The following is a 14,066-nucleotide window of genomic DNA, read 5'->3' as shown; positions in this document are numbered from 1 at the left end:
AGGGACTTCCCTGGTGGCGCAGTGGTTAGGACTCCACGACCCCAATGCAGGGGGCCCAGGTTCGATCCCTGGTCAGGGAACTAGATCCCACATGCAAGCCGCAACTGAGAGTTCACATGCCACAACTAAAGAGCCCAAGTGCCACAACTAAGGAGCCCGCCTGCTGCAACTAAGACCTGGTGCAACCTAATTAATTAATTGATTAATCTAAAAAAAAAAAACAAAGTGCAAAGTAGTTCAATGGGTTTGATATGATTTTAGATTCTACATTGCAACTAAATTTTAAGAAACTACCATTCATCAAGTTTTGGTGTGATATCAAAGAATAATATCTATGATTATCTGAAAAGGCTACTAAAATACTCATCCATTTTCCAACAACTTCACCCAAAACAATATATTGCAATGGATTGAATGCCGAAGCAAATATGAGAATCTAGTCCCCTCTATTAGGCCAGATAATAAAGAGATTTACAAAAATGTAAAGCAACATGACTCTTCTCACTAAATCCTTTTTATTGTGGAAGACATAGCTGTTTTCATAAAACATATTTGCATTAACATGTATAGTGTTTATTACTGTTACTTTTAAATGAATTAATGAATATATATATATTTTAAAGTTTCTCTATTTTAATTTCTAACATAGTAAATATAGATAAACAGAACCCTGAAATAAAAGTTCAGTCATTTTTAAGAGTGAAAAGGGGTCTGGAGACCAAAAAGTTTGAGAACTGTTGGTTTAACTGAACACAGAAGATCACTTTAGAATGTACCTGCTTTTTGCTCAGGAAAAATCCATGAGTGGCCTTTATTAGTTATGAAATATACAATGAACAGGCACCTGCTGCTCTGGGGGAAAGGGTAAGAGGACCTTTTCTGGCCTGAAAAAGGCTGTCTGTCAAAGCTTAGTATACAGAGGTGGTCACTGTGTGCAAATTTGCATGGGGACCAAGATGCATCCTGGGAGGAAAGTGATCCAACCCTGACCCCTTCCTTGTGAGAGTCAGTGTCCTTGCAACCAACCACTGTGAAGGCATGAGAACTGGTGGGAACAAAGACCATCAAAGTCTTCAGAGAGGAGCTCATTGTGATGGAGAATTCTGCACAGGTGACCCCGGTCCCATAGCAGCACCTAGAAGGCCACAAAGAGGAAGAGTTCCCACTGAGTGTGAACCTGAGGATGGATCCACATACTTTGTACCTCCTTGGATCCAGCTACCTTGTCCCCTTGGTTCAGCCTCAGGAATGAGGATTGGAATGAATGTGAACCAGAAGAGCTGTTCCCTGGGAGCCCACATGTGGGCCGCTGGACTAGTGGGGCCATTCTTCCAGCAATGGGGGCCAGGCCTGGCTTGAACCACTCTTGTGCAGTGAGATCACAGACCTGTGATTAAAGGAGCAGCAGCCTTAACCCAGAGCCCACTGACAAACTGATTCAATTCTCTAACTCTCTCTGCCTGATGTTTGAAAACAGAACTTACCCCTTTGGACTGAATAAGTCCCTACTATCCTGGGAAGATTGGCGGGGAGAAGTCAGCTTCAAAGGAGAGATTCTGGACATCATGCACATGTGAGACTTCAACTGATTCATAGAAATGATAGGGACTTCCCTGGTGGTCCAGTGGTTAAGACTCCACGCTTCCAATGCAGGGGGCAAGGGTTCCATCCCCGGTCGGGGAACTAGGATCCCACATGCTGTGCCTCGCAGCCAAAAAATTAAAACTTAAACAAAAACGAAAGAAAGGATTTTAAAAAGGTGTTTGTATTAGCGTAGCGTGCCAACAAGTCAGTTACAGTTGTACTGGGTGCTGTGCCGGGCAGCCATGAACAAGATACAATCCCTGGCCTCAAACTGCTTACAGCTGCAGAAAGAAACCAGAAAATAGGCATTTGTGGGGGCTTCCCTGGTGGCACAGTGGTTAAGAATCCACCTGCCAATGCAGGGGACACGGGTTCAAGCCCTGGTCCAGGAAGATCCCACATGCCGCGGAGCACCTAAGCCCGTGTGCCACAACTACTGAGCCTGTGCTCTAGAGCCAGAGAGCCACAACTACTGAACCCACATGCTGCAACTACTGAAGCCTGCATGCCTAGAGCCCGTGGTCCACAACAAGAGAAGCCACCTCATGAGAAGCCCGCGCACCGCAACGGAGAGTCGCCCCCGCTCACTGCACCTAGAGAAAGCCTGCACGCAGCAATGAAGACCTAACGCAGCCATAAATAAATAAATAAATAAGTTTATTTTAAAAATAGATAAATAAAATAGGCACTTGTGTTCCATAGCGAGAAGTTCTATATTAGGAATAAGTACAGAGTGCTATGGGGACAGATAGAGAAGTACTCAACCAAGTCTCAAAAGGGATGTAGAAACAGATTCCCAAACTGCATTAATCAGGACATTAATTGCCAGCCGGGAGGACAAACAACCTCTAAGTGTCAGTGTTTCAACACAATATTTATGTTTTGTTCAGCTCAGGCAGATTTCCTGGTATTCTCCTCCAAAGTGTCCCAAGGACAGCTTCTACGTTGTGCCCACACCAACTTAGCGCTTCAAGGCTACCCCCGCATCATCCAGCCGGCATACAGGGCACAAGTGGGGTTAGGGATGGTGGCGTGTGAGGGAAAGGCACGTCACATTCTCAACAACTTGGGCCTGCAAGTAACACACATAACTTTCATTTACGTTCCATTAACCAGGACTGGCCACGTGGCCCCGCCTAGATGCAAAAGAAATGGGTCATGTGGGTTTCCTGGTCTCCAGGAAGAAAATTAAACGCCGTGGTGGCCACATAGCATTATCTCTGCCACATAGCAGAGGCAATATCTAAGTTAAAGGGTGAGGAAGGTGAAGGGAGAAGGTGAGAAGGAAGAGACAGAGCATTTCAGTTAGAGGGCCCTGTGGAGGAAAAATCCCAGAGGTGAAAGATCTTGGTGTAGGATGACTGGAATAAAATATATCAGGGGAAGTTGTGATAAGACATGAGGCTAAAAAGGTAAGCAGGGCCTTATCATAAAGGGTCTGGGCACTGTGTAAATTAAAGTGGACTTTTATCCTGAGAGTGACGAAAGCCTTTGAAGCATTTTGAACAAGGGAGTGACATGACCATATTCGTTTTTCTGGAAGCTCATTCTGGCTGCAGTGTAGGGAGCCAGCTGGAAAGAGGTAAGACCAAAAGCAAGAAAGTCAGCAGGTTGTTGCAGTGTTCTAGAAGAGAAACTCTGATCTGATCTGGGGTTGTGGCAATGGGTATGAAAAAGAGCGGGTGGACTTTATGCAGATGTGATGTGGTAACTGAGCATATTTGATGATTGGACAAGGAGTGGGGAGTTGAGGGGTGAGAAAGAGAGCCGGGACCAGTGCCTTTCACTGAGACAGACAGTTTTAAAAAACAAAGCAAAACAAAAAGCTATTTTAAGGGGAAATATGATATGCTTGTAGAACAGCCAAGGGAAGCCAGAAGGTATTTGAAAAGCTGGGGCTAAAGACAGATCTTAACTGGAGATGAAAGATGTGATAGTCATCAGTATAGAGATGGTGCTTAAAACTATAACTGTGGATTATCCAGGGGGGTGTGAAGAGCCAAAATGGAAGCAGTGATGTGCTGTTAAGTGTTTAACGATCAGCTCTCCAGCAAGAGAAGCCCTGATTTGTAGCATTTGCTAATGTCTGTGGTGTAACTACTCCCACTGCAGTCAATTTCAAACTACTAACTTGTCATCACTGAATGTGGAGTTCTTTTTTTTTTTGGCTGTGTTGGTTCTTTGTTGCTGCTCGAGGGCTTTCTCTAGTTGCAGCGAGTGGGGGCTACTCTTCATCGAGGTGCGCGGGCTTCTCTTTCCAGTGGCTTCTCTTGTTGCGGAGCATGGGCTCTAGGCGCGCGGGCTTCAGTAGTTGTGGCTCGCAGGGTCTAGAGCGCAGGCTCAGTAGTTGTGGCGCATGGGCTTAGTTGCTCCGCTGCATGTGGGATCTTCCCAGACCAGGGCTCGAACCTGTGTCCCCCTGCCTTGGCAGGCAGATTCTCAACCACTGCATCACCAGGGAAGTCCAAATGTGGAGTTCTGAAGAGATGCACTCAGCTGGTTCTAGAGAGCTGCTGGGAGCTGGCTCCAGCACACCACTGAATAGCAGACAGCCTGCAAATAACCCTAACACGAATATTTAAGGAATGCGCAGAACGAAAGAAATCTCAAAAGGAGAAACCATCCTACAGTCCACAGAAAGAAAGAATGTGAAGGAAGAAATGGTCGACAACTCACACACACACACCCCAAAAAAATCAAATACAATAAACACTAAAATGTGTCCATTGGATTTAGCATCAAGAGGTCTTTAGTATCCTTGGTAAGATCAGTTTTAATGGAGTCAGGTGACAGTGGGCCTAGAGGTTAATGTGAAATCAAGGCTTGGAAACTACAACTGTAGATAATTCTTGGACACCAAGAATAATCAGGCTGCATTCTATTTTCCAACAGAAAATAGAGATGGACCAATCATTCAAAACCATAATGATAGGGCTTCCCTGGTGGCGCAGTGGTTGAGAGTCCGCCTGCCGATGCAGGGGACACGGGTTCGTGCCCCGGTCCGGGAAGATCCCACATGCCGCGGAGCGGCTGGGCCCGTGAGCCATGGCCTCTGAGCATGCGCGTCAGTAGCCTGTGCTCCGCAACGGGAGAGACAGCAACAGTGAGAGGCCCGCGTACCGCAAAAAAAAAAAAAAACCATAATGATACTATCCCTCACTCCCATTCCACTCCCCACACACATAAATACCTAGATTTATGTACTTCTGTGTTTCTCGCAGTGGACCCCAAGTAAAGTGGTACCGTTTCCCCAGGAAGCATGGGAAAATGTATAGGGTACGTGCTGGATTGTGCGGCTGTCAACTTGGTTAACTACAATTCCCAGAATCCCCTTCCCTGTGTGTTCCTAGTTGGAACTGCCCAGAACAGGAACTTGAGTGAAATTGGAGGCAGAAGTGAAGCAGCAACCATTATCTTCAGGAGGTCTTTAGTCAGATGGTGAAGGACAGACTCAGAAGTGTTTGGCAGACCTCAGCTGGTCATCATCTTCCTTCACTCTGCATTCAGATCATCATCCCAACTGTTGGCCCTAAGACCAACAGCAGCCCCAGGTAAACCACCAGAAGTGTGGATACAGACCCACAGAGGAAAGAGTCTCCCAACAACCTGTCCATGAGCTCTCCCTTCGTGGTCCCACTTCAGGGTCTGGACAGTGCATGATCTCTCATATTTCTCTGCAGTTCCAACTTGTCTACCCACTTCAGTGCTACAGACAAACTGAGTAATGACTCTTCTTTTGATCCTTCAAGTCTCCTCCCAGACTTCCACTTCCTCACTTCCTTAGTTTCTCTTACATTTGTGTAGAGTCTCTGATTTCTAATCCCTTCTCCCCACAATGCTATTGATGGCTCTGTTTCTCTGATTGAATTCGCATTGACCCAAATATTGATACTGGGAGTGAAGGGCAGCCAGAACAAAACCTACAGTATGTGGCTTTGGTTTGGGGATGGGGCAATGCGTAGAGGCTGGAAAAGCAGCATGGAAACTGTTAGCAAAGGCTGGAAAAATGGTGAAAGGATCATTAGTAGAGGTTGGAAAGGTGGTGAATACCTGTTTTCGCAGATTGAAAGGGTGATTTTTGTTACATAGCAGTAAAACAATTGGCAGCGCTGTCTCCTGTGGTAACTAGAAAGATAGACAATGTACCTAATGAATTTTTGGATCTAGCTAAGTTTATTTCCAAGCAGAATGTTTGAAGTGGAGATGAAAGATGTGATAGTTATCAGTACAGAAATGAGTCACCAGTTGGTTACTCCTAGCTGCATTTAATAAAGTATCACAGGAGAGGGAGGGCAGGAGGGAAAAGAAGGAACTCTAGTTTGCAAGTAGAATTTAGAAGAAACAAAAAATCCAGGACTTGTTTATGTTGTAAAACAAAACTGTGTCACATCTCCAGCTGATATAGGCAGCGGAAAGATTCTCTGAGGAAGAAATAACCTCAGGTAAAGATCAAATCAAGGATTTGGCTATAAGACCCTTTGCCAAAACTTCAGAAACATTAAAGGTGGTGCCTAGTAGACACTTTCATTTAGACAAAAGGGCTTCTGGGAATCTTAAGAACATGGTCCCAAAGAAGCCTAATCCTAAAATAGCTATGAAGAAGTCTAAAGGGTGGGCCTGTCTCAAAAATAATTGTGGATATGATTTTATCTAATGGAGTAGACTATAAATCTGATGCATAGAAAGCCCACAAAGTTGTTTTTTTTTTACTTCTTTGTTTTTAAATTTATTTATTTATTATTTGGTTGTGCCAGGTCTTAGTTGTGGCAGGCAGACACCTTGGTTGTGGCATGCATGTGGGATCTAGTTCCCTAACCAGGGATCGAAGCTGTGTCCCCTGAATTGGAAAGTGGATTCTTAACCACTGGACCACCAGGGAAGTCCTGAAAAAGGAAGAAACTTTTGATGCATGCTTCATCACGGATGAACCTTGAAGGCATTACGCTGAGTGAAATAATCTAAGACAAATACTGTATGATTCCATGCATATGATGTACTTATAGTAGTCAAATACATAGAGACAGAAAGTAGAATGGTGATTGTCAGGGGCTGTGAGGAGGGGAGGAATAGGGAGTTGTTGTTTAATATGTACAGAGTTTTAGTTTTGCAAGATGAAAAAGGGTCTGGACATGGATGGTAGTGACAGTTGTACAACAATGTGAATGTACTTACTATACACTTAAAAATGTTTAAATGCGGGCTTCCCTGGTGGCACAGTGGTTGAGAATCTGCCTGCCAATGCAGGGGACACAGGTTCGAGCCCTGATCTGGGAAGATCCCACATGCCATGGAGCAACTGGGCCTGTGAGCCACAACTACTGAGCCTTCGTGTCTGGAGCTTGTGCTCCACAACAAGAGAGTCCACGACAGTGAGAGGCCTGAGCACCGCAATGAAGAGTGGCCCCCGCTCGCCGAAACTAGAGAAAGCCCTCGCACAGAAACGAAGACCCAACACAGCCAAAAATAGAAAATAATTAATTAATTAATTTTAAATAAAAATGGTTAAATGGTACTAGTGGGGAGAAGGAAGGGGGAGCGGCAAGATAGGGGTAGGGGATTAATAGATGCAAAGTACTATGTATAAAATAAATAAGATACAAGAATGTAATGTACAGCACAGGGAATATAACCAATATTTTATAATAACTATAAATGGAGGATAACCTTTAAAAAAAGTGAACCACTATGTGAAACCTGAAACTTATATAATGCTGTAAATCAACTATACCTCAATTTTTTTTAATGGTTAAATGGTAAATTTTTTATGTAATGTGTAGTTTATCACAATTTTTAAAAGAAAAAAAATAACCATACCCAAAGAGCCTTAGCCACATTCATATCTGATGAAGATCAAAAGTTCACTACTTGGGACTTCCCTAGTGGCACAGTGGTTAAGAATCCATCTGCTATGGACATATATACACTACCAAATGTAAAATAGATAGCTAGTGAGAAGCAGCTGCATAGCACAGGGAGATCAGCTCAGTACTTTGTGACCACCTAGAGGAGTAGGATAGGGAGGGTGGGAGGGAGACGCAAGAGGGAGGAGATATGGGGATATATGTGTATGTAGAGCTGATTCACTTTGTTATAAAGCAGAAACTAACACACCATTGTAAAGCAATTATACTCCAATAAAGATGTTAAAAAATATGGGCTTCCCTGGTGGTGCAGTGGTTAAGAATCCACCTGCCAGTGCAGGGAACACAGGTTTGAGCCCTGATCCGGGAAGATCCCATATGCCACGGAGCAACTAAGACCACTTAACCACAACTACTGAGCCTGCGTTCTAGAGCCCACGAGCCACAACTACTGAGCCCACGTGCTGCAACTACTGAAGCCCGCGCACCTAGCGCCTGTGCTCCGCAACAAGGGAAGCCACCACAATGAGAAGCCCGTGCACCGCAATGAAGAGTAGCCCTCCACAACTAGATAAAACCCCATGCGCAGCAACGAAGACCCAGCGCACACAAAAATAAAAATAAAATAAAATCTACTTTAAAAAAAAAAAAGATGTTAAAAATAAATAAATAAACAGCTGAATTCATACACATAGAGAGTAGAATGGTGGATGCAAGTTATGAGAGGGGGATATGGGGAGATGTTAGTCAAAGGTACAAACTTTCTTCTTTAAGATGAATAAGTTCTGGGGAATCCAGTGTACAGCATGGTGATTATTGTTAATACTACTGTACTGTATACTTGAAAATTATTGAGAGTAAATCTTAAATGTTACTATCAACCACACACACACAAAAAGGTAATTATGTGAGGCGATGGAGGTTTGAACTATCACCATTGCAGTAATCTTTCTGCAGTATATACAGGTATCAAATCATCATGTTGTATACTTAAACTTACATATGTTATATGTCAATAATATCTCAATAAAGCTGGAAAAATGAAAAAAAAATCCACCTGCCAATGAAGGGGAGACAGGTTTGATCCCTGGGCCGGGAAGATCCCACATGCCGCGGAGCAACTAAGCCCATGTGCCACAACTACTGAGCCTGTGCTCTAGGGCCCACGAGCCACAACTACTGAAGCCCACGTGCCTACAGTCCATGCTCTACAACAAGAGAAGCCACCACAGTGAGAAGCCCACACACCACAACGAAGAGTAGCCCCACTTGCTGCAATTAGAGAAAGCCCCGCACACAGCAACAAAGACCCAACACAGCCAAAGATAAAATAAATAAATAAATTTATTTTTTTAAAAAACGTTCACTACTTCAAGTCTGACACAACACTTGGCATGAGAGTTTTGAGGGTCTTAGGATGTGGATAGGTATATTTCCTAGTTGGGAGGAACGTGAATAATTTATAGCCAGAGCATGGACTTCGATAAACTGAAGAAATAGACACAGAGTTTTCTCGTGTGTGTGTTTCTCTGCTGGGTGACTTTGCAGCTCCCTGCCCATCAAGAGTCGGAGTCCACTCTTTGCACCTGAGTTTAACCTTATGACTTTTGTTGGTCAACAGGATATTAGCACAGGTAATGTAAGCAGAGAGTTGAAAAGTCTTTATGTTTGGGGGCTTGCCTTCTCTTGCTTCTGGGAACACTGCAACCCCCTTGTAAAGAAGCCCAGGTTAACCTCTTAGAAGATGAGAGGCCCCACATCCCAACTCCAGACATGTGAGGGAAGCCATTCTAGACCATTCAGCCTCAGTCAATTTGACTCACAGTACATGTTCCACACCCCAACCCAGTGAAGCATGAGAACAAATATTTTGTGTGTGCTTTAAGCCACTGAGTTTTGAATGATTTGTTACTCGGGAAAAGCTAACAGGTACACAGTGGTTTTAGATTGTCAAAATGACTAGGGAATTCTATTGGCATTCAGTTGGTAGGGGCCAGGTGGGCTAAATGTCCAGCAATGCACTCGTGCAGTCCTGCACAGTGAAGAATTATTCCACCCAATGGCCAGTAGGGTCCCCACCAAAGAACACCACAACTATGTCTGAGCTTGCCACCCTGATTGGAAGAGAGAAGAGTTAAAGGAAGTTAGTATTTATTAAGTGGGTTATCTGTACCAGACATTTTACATGCATTACTTCATTGATTCTATGCAACAGCCATCTATGCTTAGCCCCACTTAACAGAAAAGGGGCTAGAGAGGTAACTTGGTTGTCTCATTTCACATAGCTAGTAAGTAGCATCACCAGGACTTGAACCCATGGCTGTCAAACATCATCTCAGAGAGGTCTTCCCTGACCACCTATTCCAAGGTGCCCTCCACACCCACCACCATCACTCTTTATTAGGTTACTCATTTATTTTTTTTCATAGCACCTATCTCTATTTGAAATCAGTGTGTTTGTTTACTTGTTGTCATAAGCCCCCTACCAGAATGTAAGTCCCATAGAAGCAGAGATTTTGTGGGATTTATTCACCACTACATCTCCAATGCCTAGAGCAGTGCTAGGCATGTAAAAAGCACTCAGAAAATTATTGTTGAATGAATGAAGTGAATGAATGGCTTTCCATCAAATCCTCATGCAGGCTGGGGTCTCAGCTTCTATTTCTGATGGTCCCAGATTCCTTCTCCTCTCCACTGGCTCTGATTAATGTGACCCAGCCTGAGACCTCTGACGTGACTAAAGGAACTTCAGAGATCCTCTAATCCAATCCTTTCATTTTCCAACTAAGAGAAATGAGGTCACCGACATTTCCCTGGGGATATCCCTTCTCAAGCCACATGTTGGTCTCAACACTTCTGTCACTTCCCTGAGCCTGTTTATTCATCTTTAAAATGTAGATAATAACCACCCTGCCTGCTTCACTGAGTTGCTGTGCAAATGATATAAAATAATGTGACTTCCTTAAATCTCACCAGCCTCAGGGATGAAAATTAATTATCATGATAACAATCACAGATAGTAACCTTGAGCCTGTGGTGCTAACTCGGGCTCTTAAAAATATGGAGAGCTCTTTAATTTGATCATGATTTGGACACTTGCTATATCAACAAATTCCTTCTCAACTTTATATGATTGTAATAACTGCAGCTAACAAGACAAGTGTGGTTGTCTGTTGCTGTATAACCAATCACCTCAAAGCTTAGTGGCTTAAAACAAGAAGATTTATTATTTTTCATGATTCTGTTGGCTGTGTGGTTCCCTGCCTGGGTTCATTAATGTAGTGGTATTCAGCTGGTGGATATGCTAGGCGCTGGGCTCAATGGGAACAGCTGATACACAGCTGGGCCCCTCTCTCTCCTCACGATCTTTCATCCCAGTCTTCTTTGTGGCATGGTGTTCCAGGAGGATAAAGATGGAAGGTGCAAAGTTTCTCCAGGCCTTTTTTTTTTTTTTTAATTTTATTGAAGTCTAGCTGATGTACAATGTTGTATTAATTTCTTTGGTACAGCAAAGTGACTCAGCCATACATATATACATATTCTTTTTCATATTCTTTTTCCATTATGGTTTGTCACTGGATATTGAATATAGTTCCCATACTATACAATAACACCTTGTTTATCTACCCTATATACAATAATTTGCCTCTGCTAATCCCAAACCCCCATTCTTTCCCCCACTCCCACCCTCGCCCCCAGTGAGTCTGTTTCTGCTTTGTAGGTATGTTAATTTGTGTTATGTTTTAGATTCCACATATAAGTGATATCATACGGTATTTGTCTTTCTCTTTCTGACTTACTTCACTTAGTATGATCATCTCTAGGTCCATCCATGTTGCTGCAAATGGCGTTATTTCGTTCTATTTGATGGCAGAGTAATATTCCACTGTGTGTGTGTGTGTGTGTGTGTGTGTGTGTGTGTGTGTGTGTGTATATATGTATATATACCACATCTTCCTTATCCATTCATCTGTCGATGGACATTTAGGTTGTTTCCATGTCTTGGCTATTGTAAATAATGCTGCTATGAACATAGGGGTGCATGTATCTTTTCGAGTTTTATCTGGATATATGCCCAGGAGTGGGATTGCTGGATCTCCTCAGGCCTTAATTCCAAAACTTGTACAACATTATCTCCACTTTATCCAATTAGTCAAAGTCACAAGGCCAGCCCATATTCCAGGGAGTGGAGGATAGAGTCCACATCTGGATGGGAGCAGCAAACTCACATTTTAAAGGGCTGTGCATTCTGGAATGGGACAAACTTGCAACCATGAAAAGAATTTTCGTGATTCCACATTATCTTATTTTCATAGCTCAGACAAAGGCAAGTATTGTAAATAATGTGCTTCTGATTTCTGAAAGCAACGTTCAAGTAAAGCTATTCTCAGATAGCTCTGTTATGATATATATTTTTTTCTTTTTAAAAATACGCAACGCTTCATGAATTTGCGTGTCATCCTTGTGCAGGGCCCATGCTAATCTTCTCTGTATCATTCCAATTTTAGTATATGTGCTGCCAAAGCGAGCACTGTTATAACATTTTAAAATCAATTGTCAAATAGCTTTTTAATAAGATTATTATAAAAATCAACAAATGTTTATCCTTTCCCTACAAATACACACACACCAGGAATAGTTGTCCCTCACCACTAGCCATTTAATTCCTACTTCTTTTTTGTTTTTATAATTAATTAAATTTTTTTTTTTTGGCTGTGTTGGGTATTCGTTGCTGTGTGCAGGCTTTCTCTAGTTGCGTCGAGTGGGAGCTACTCTTCGTTGCAGTGCGCGGGCTTCTCATTGCAGTGGCTTCTCTTGTTGCAGAGCACGGACTCTAGGCACGTGGGCTTCAGTAGTTGTGGCACACGGGCTTAGGTGCTCCGTGGCATGTGGGATCTTCCCAAACTAAGGCTCGAACCCGTGTTCCCTGCATTGGCAGGCGGATTCTTAACCACTGCACCACTAGGGAAGTCCCTCCTAGTTCTTTTTTAATGTAAAAACTTTCCTTCCGCTTTCTAATTAGCTGTAGCAGAATTTTCATCGGTATTGTAGCTTGGCAGTTACCTAAGTTTCCTACTTATTTTGGCCAATTTCCACCTAGAATATTAAGTCCTCTGAGACAAGCTGTCAAAGGCAACATTCCTGGAACTGCCTATCACATTTTTTCCACACTTAGGAAGAGCAAGTGTCCCCATAGGGCAAAGCAATCTCCTCTGAATCTGGAAGGGAAAAAAAACAGGAAGAGCGAACTCTGACATTCAGCTTCTGGTAGTCTACAGAGCTACTTTTTTTTTTTTTTTGCAGTACGCGGGCCCCTCACTGTTGTGGCGTCTCCCGTTGCAGAGCACAGGCTCCGGACCTGCAGGCTCAGCGGCCATGGCTCACAGGCCCAGCCTCTCTGCGGCATGTGGGATCTTCCCGGACCGGGACACGAACCAGTGTCCCCTGCATCGGCAGGCGGACTCTCAACCACTGTTCCACCAGGGAAGCCCCAGAGCTACTTTTTAATAGCTGGGTGACCATTAACTGTCAATGTGGGCTTTTTAGTTGTTCAGTGATTTTTGGAGCCAACAGATATTTTGTAAGAACTAAAAAAAATCTAAATTTACTGAGAGAAATATTCCTCAATTTTTTTCCTTAATTGGCAAAAAAAAAAAAAAATTCAAACTACTCCCTTTATCTACTTTTAACCATTTGTTTAAAAACTTAGGCAGGTTCAGTTCAAGTCCCAAATTACAAAAGTTGTTGAAGATAGCATTTTTTTTATTAGTTATTTTTGGCTGTGTGGGCTTTCTCTAGTTGCTGTGAGCAGGGGGTTGCTCTTCCTTGTGGTGCGGGGCTTCTCACTGCGGTGGCTTCTTTGTTGCGAAGCACGGGCTCTAGGAGCGCGGGCTCCAGTAGTTGCGGCGCACGGGCTTATCAGACTCTAGAGCACAGGTTCAGTAGTTGTGGCTCACGGGCTTATTTGCTCCGTGGCATGTGGGATCTTCCCAGACTAGGGCTCAAACCTGTGTCCCCTGCATTGGCAGGTGGATTCTTAACCACTGTGCCACCAGGGAAGTCTCAGCGTTTGTTTTTAACATGTCTTAAAAATCGGCCATTATAGGGGCTTCCCTGGTGGCGCAGTGGTTGAGAGTCCGCCTGCCGATGCAGGGCACACGGGTTCATGCCCCGGTCTTGTGAGCTATGGCCGCTGAGCCTGCGCGTCCGGAGCCTGTGCTCCGCAACGGGAGAGGCCACAACAGTGGGAGGCCCGCGTACAAAAAAAAAAAAAAAAAAAAAAATCGGCCATTATAGACAAAAGAAGTTAAAAATCTGGTGGCTATGGGTAATAAGAAAATAATTAACTAAAGTAAGTAAGCTTTCTGAATTATCCATAAATACTTCTAAATTTGAATTAATATTCAAATCAAAAAATGATCTCTCTGCGCTTCCCTGGTGGCGCAGTGGTTAAGAATCCGCCTGCCAATGCAGGGGACACAGGTTTGAGCCCTGGTCTGGGAAGATCCCACATGCCGCGGAGCAACTAAGCCCGTGCGCCACAACTACTGAGCCTGCGCTCTAGAGCCCATGAGCCACAACTGCTGAAGCCCGCGCGCCTAGAGCCTGTGCTCTGCAACA

The 14,066-nt window shown here is 43.7% G+C and overlaps 1 non-coding gene across 1 annotated transcript; it reads right to left on the bottom strand.

Annotated features, from left to right (window-relative positions):
* Positions 1 to 11,870: 11,870 nt before the first annotated feature.
* Positions 11,871 to 11,977, bottom strand: LOC112414019 (U6 spliceosomal RNA). The gene has a single exon (XR_003006058.1). It is a non-coding gene; the product is annotated as a U6 spliceosomal RNA (small nuclear RNA).
* Between the last annotated feature and the right edge of the window lie 2,089 nt (positions 11,978 to 14,066).

The sequence above is a fragment of the Neophocaena asiaeorientalis genome, unplaced genomic scaffold, assembly GCF_003031525.2.
Source record: "Neophocaena asiaeorientalis asiaeorientalis breed wild unplaced genomic scaffold, Neophocaena_asiaeorientalis_V1.1 scaffold217, whole genome shotgun sequence".
NCBI lineage: Eukaryota > Metazoa > Chordata > Mammalia > Artiodactyla > Phocoenidae > Neophocaena > Neophocaena asiaeorientalis.
This window is presented reverse-complemented; position numbering and strand designations above follow the sequence as displayed.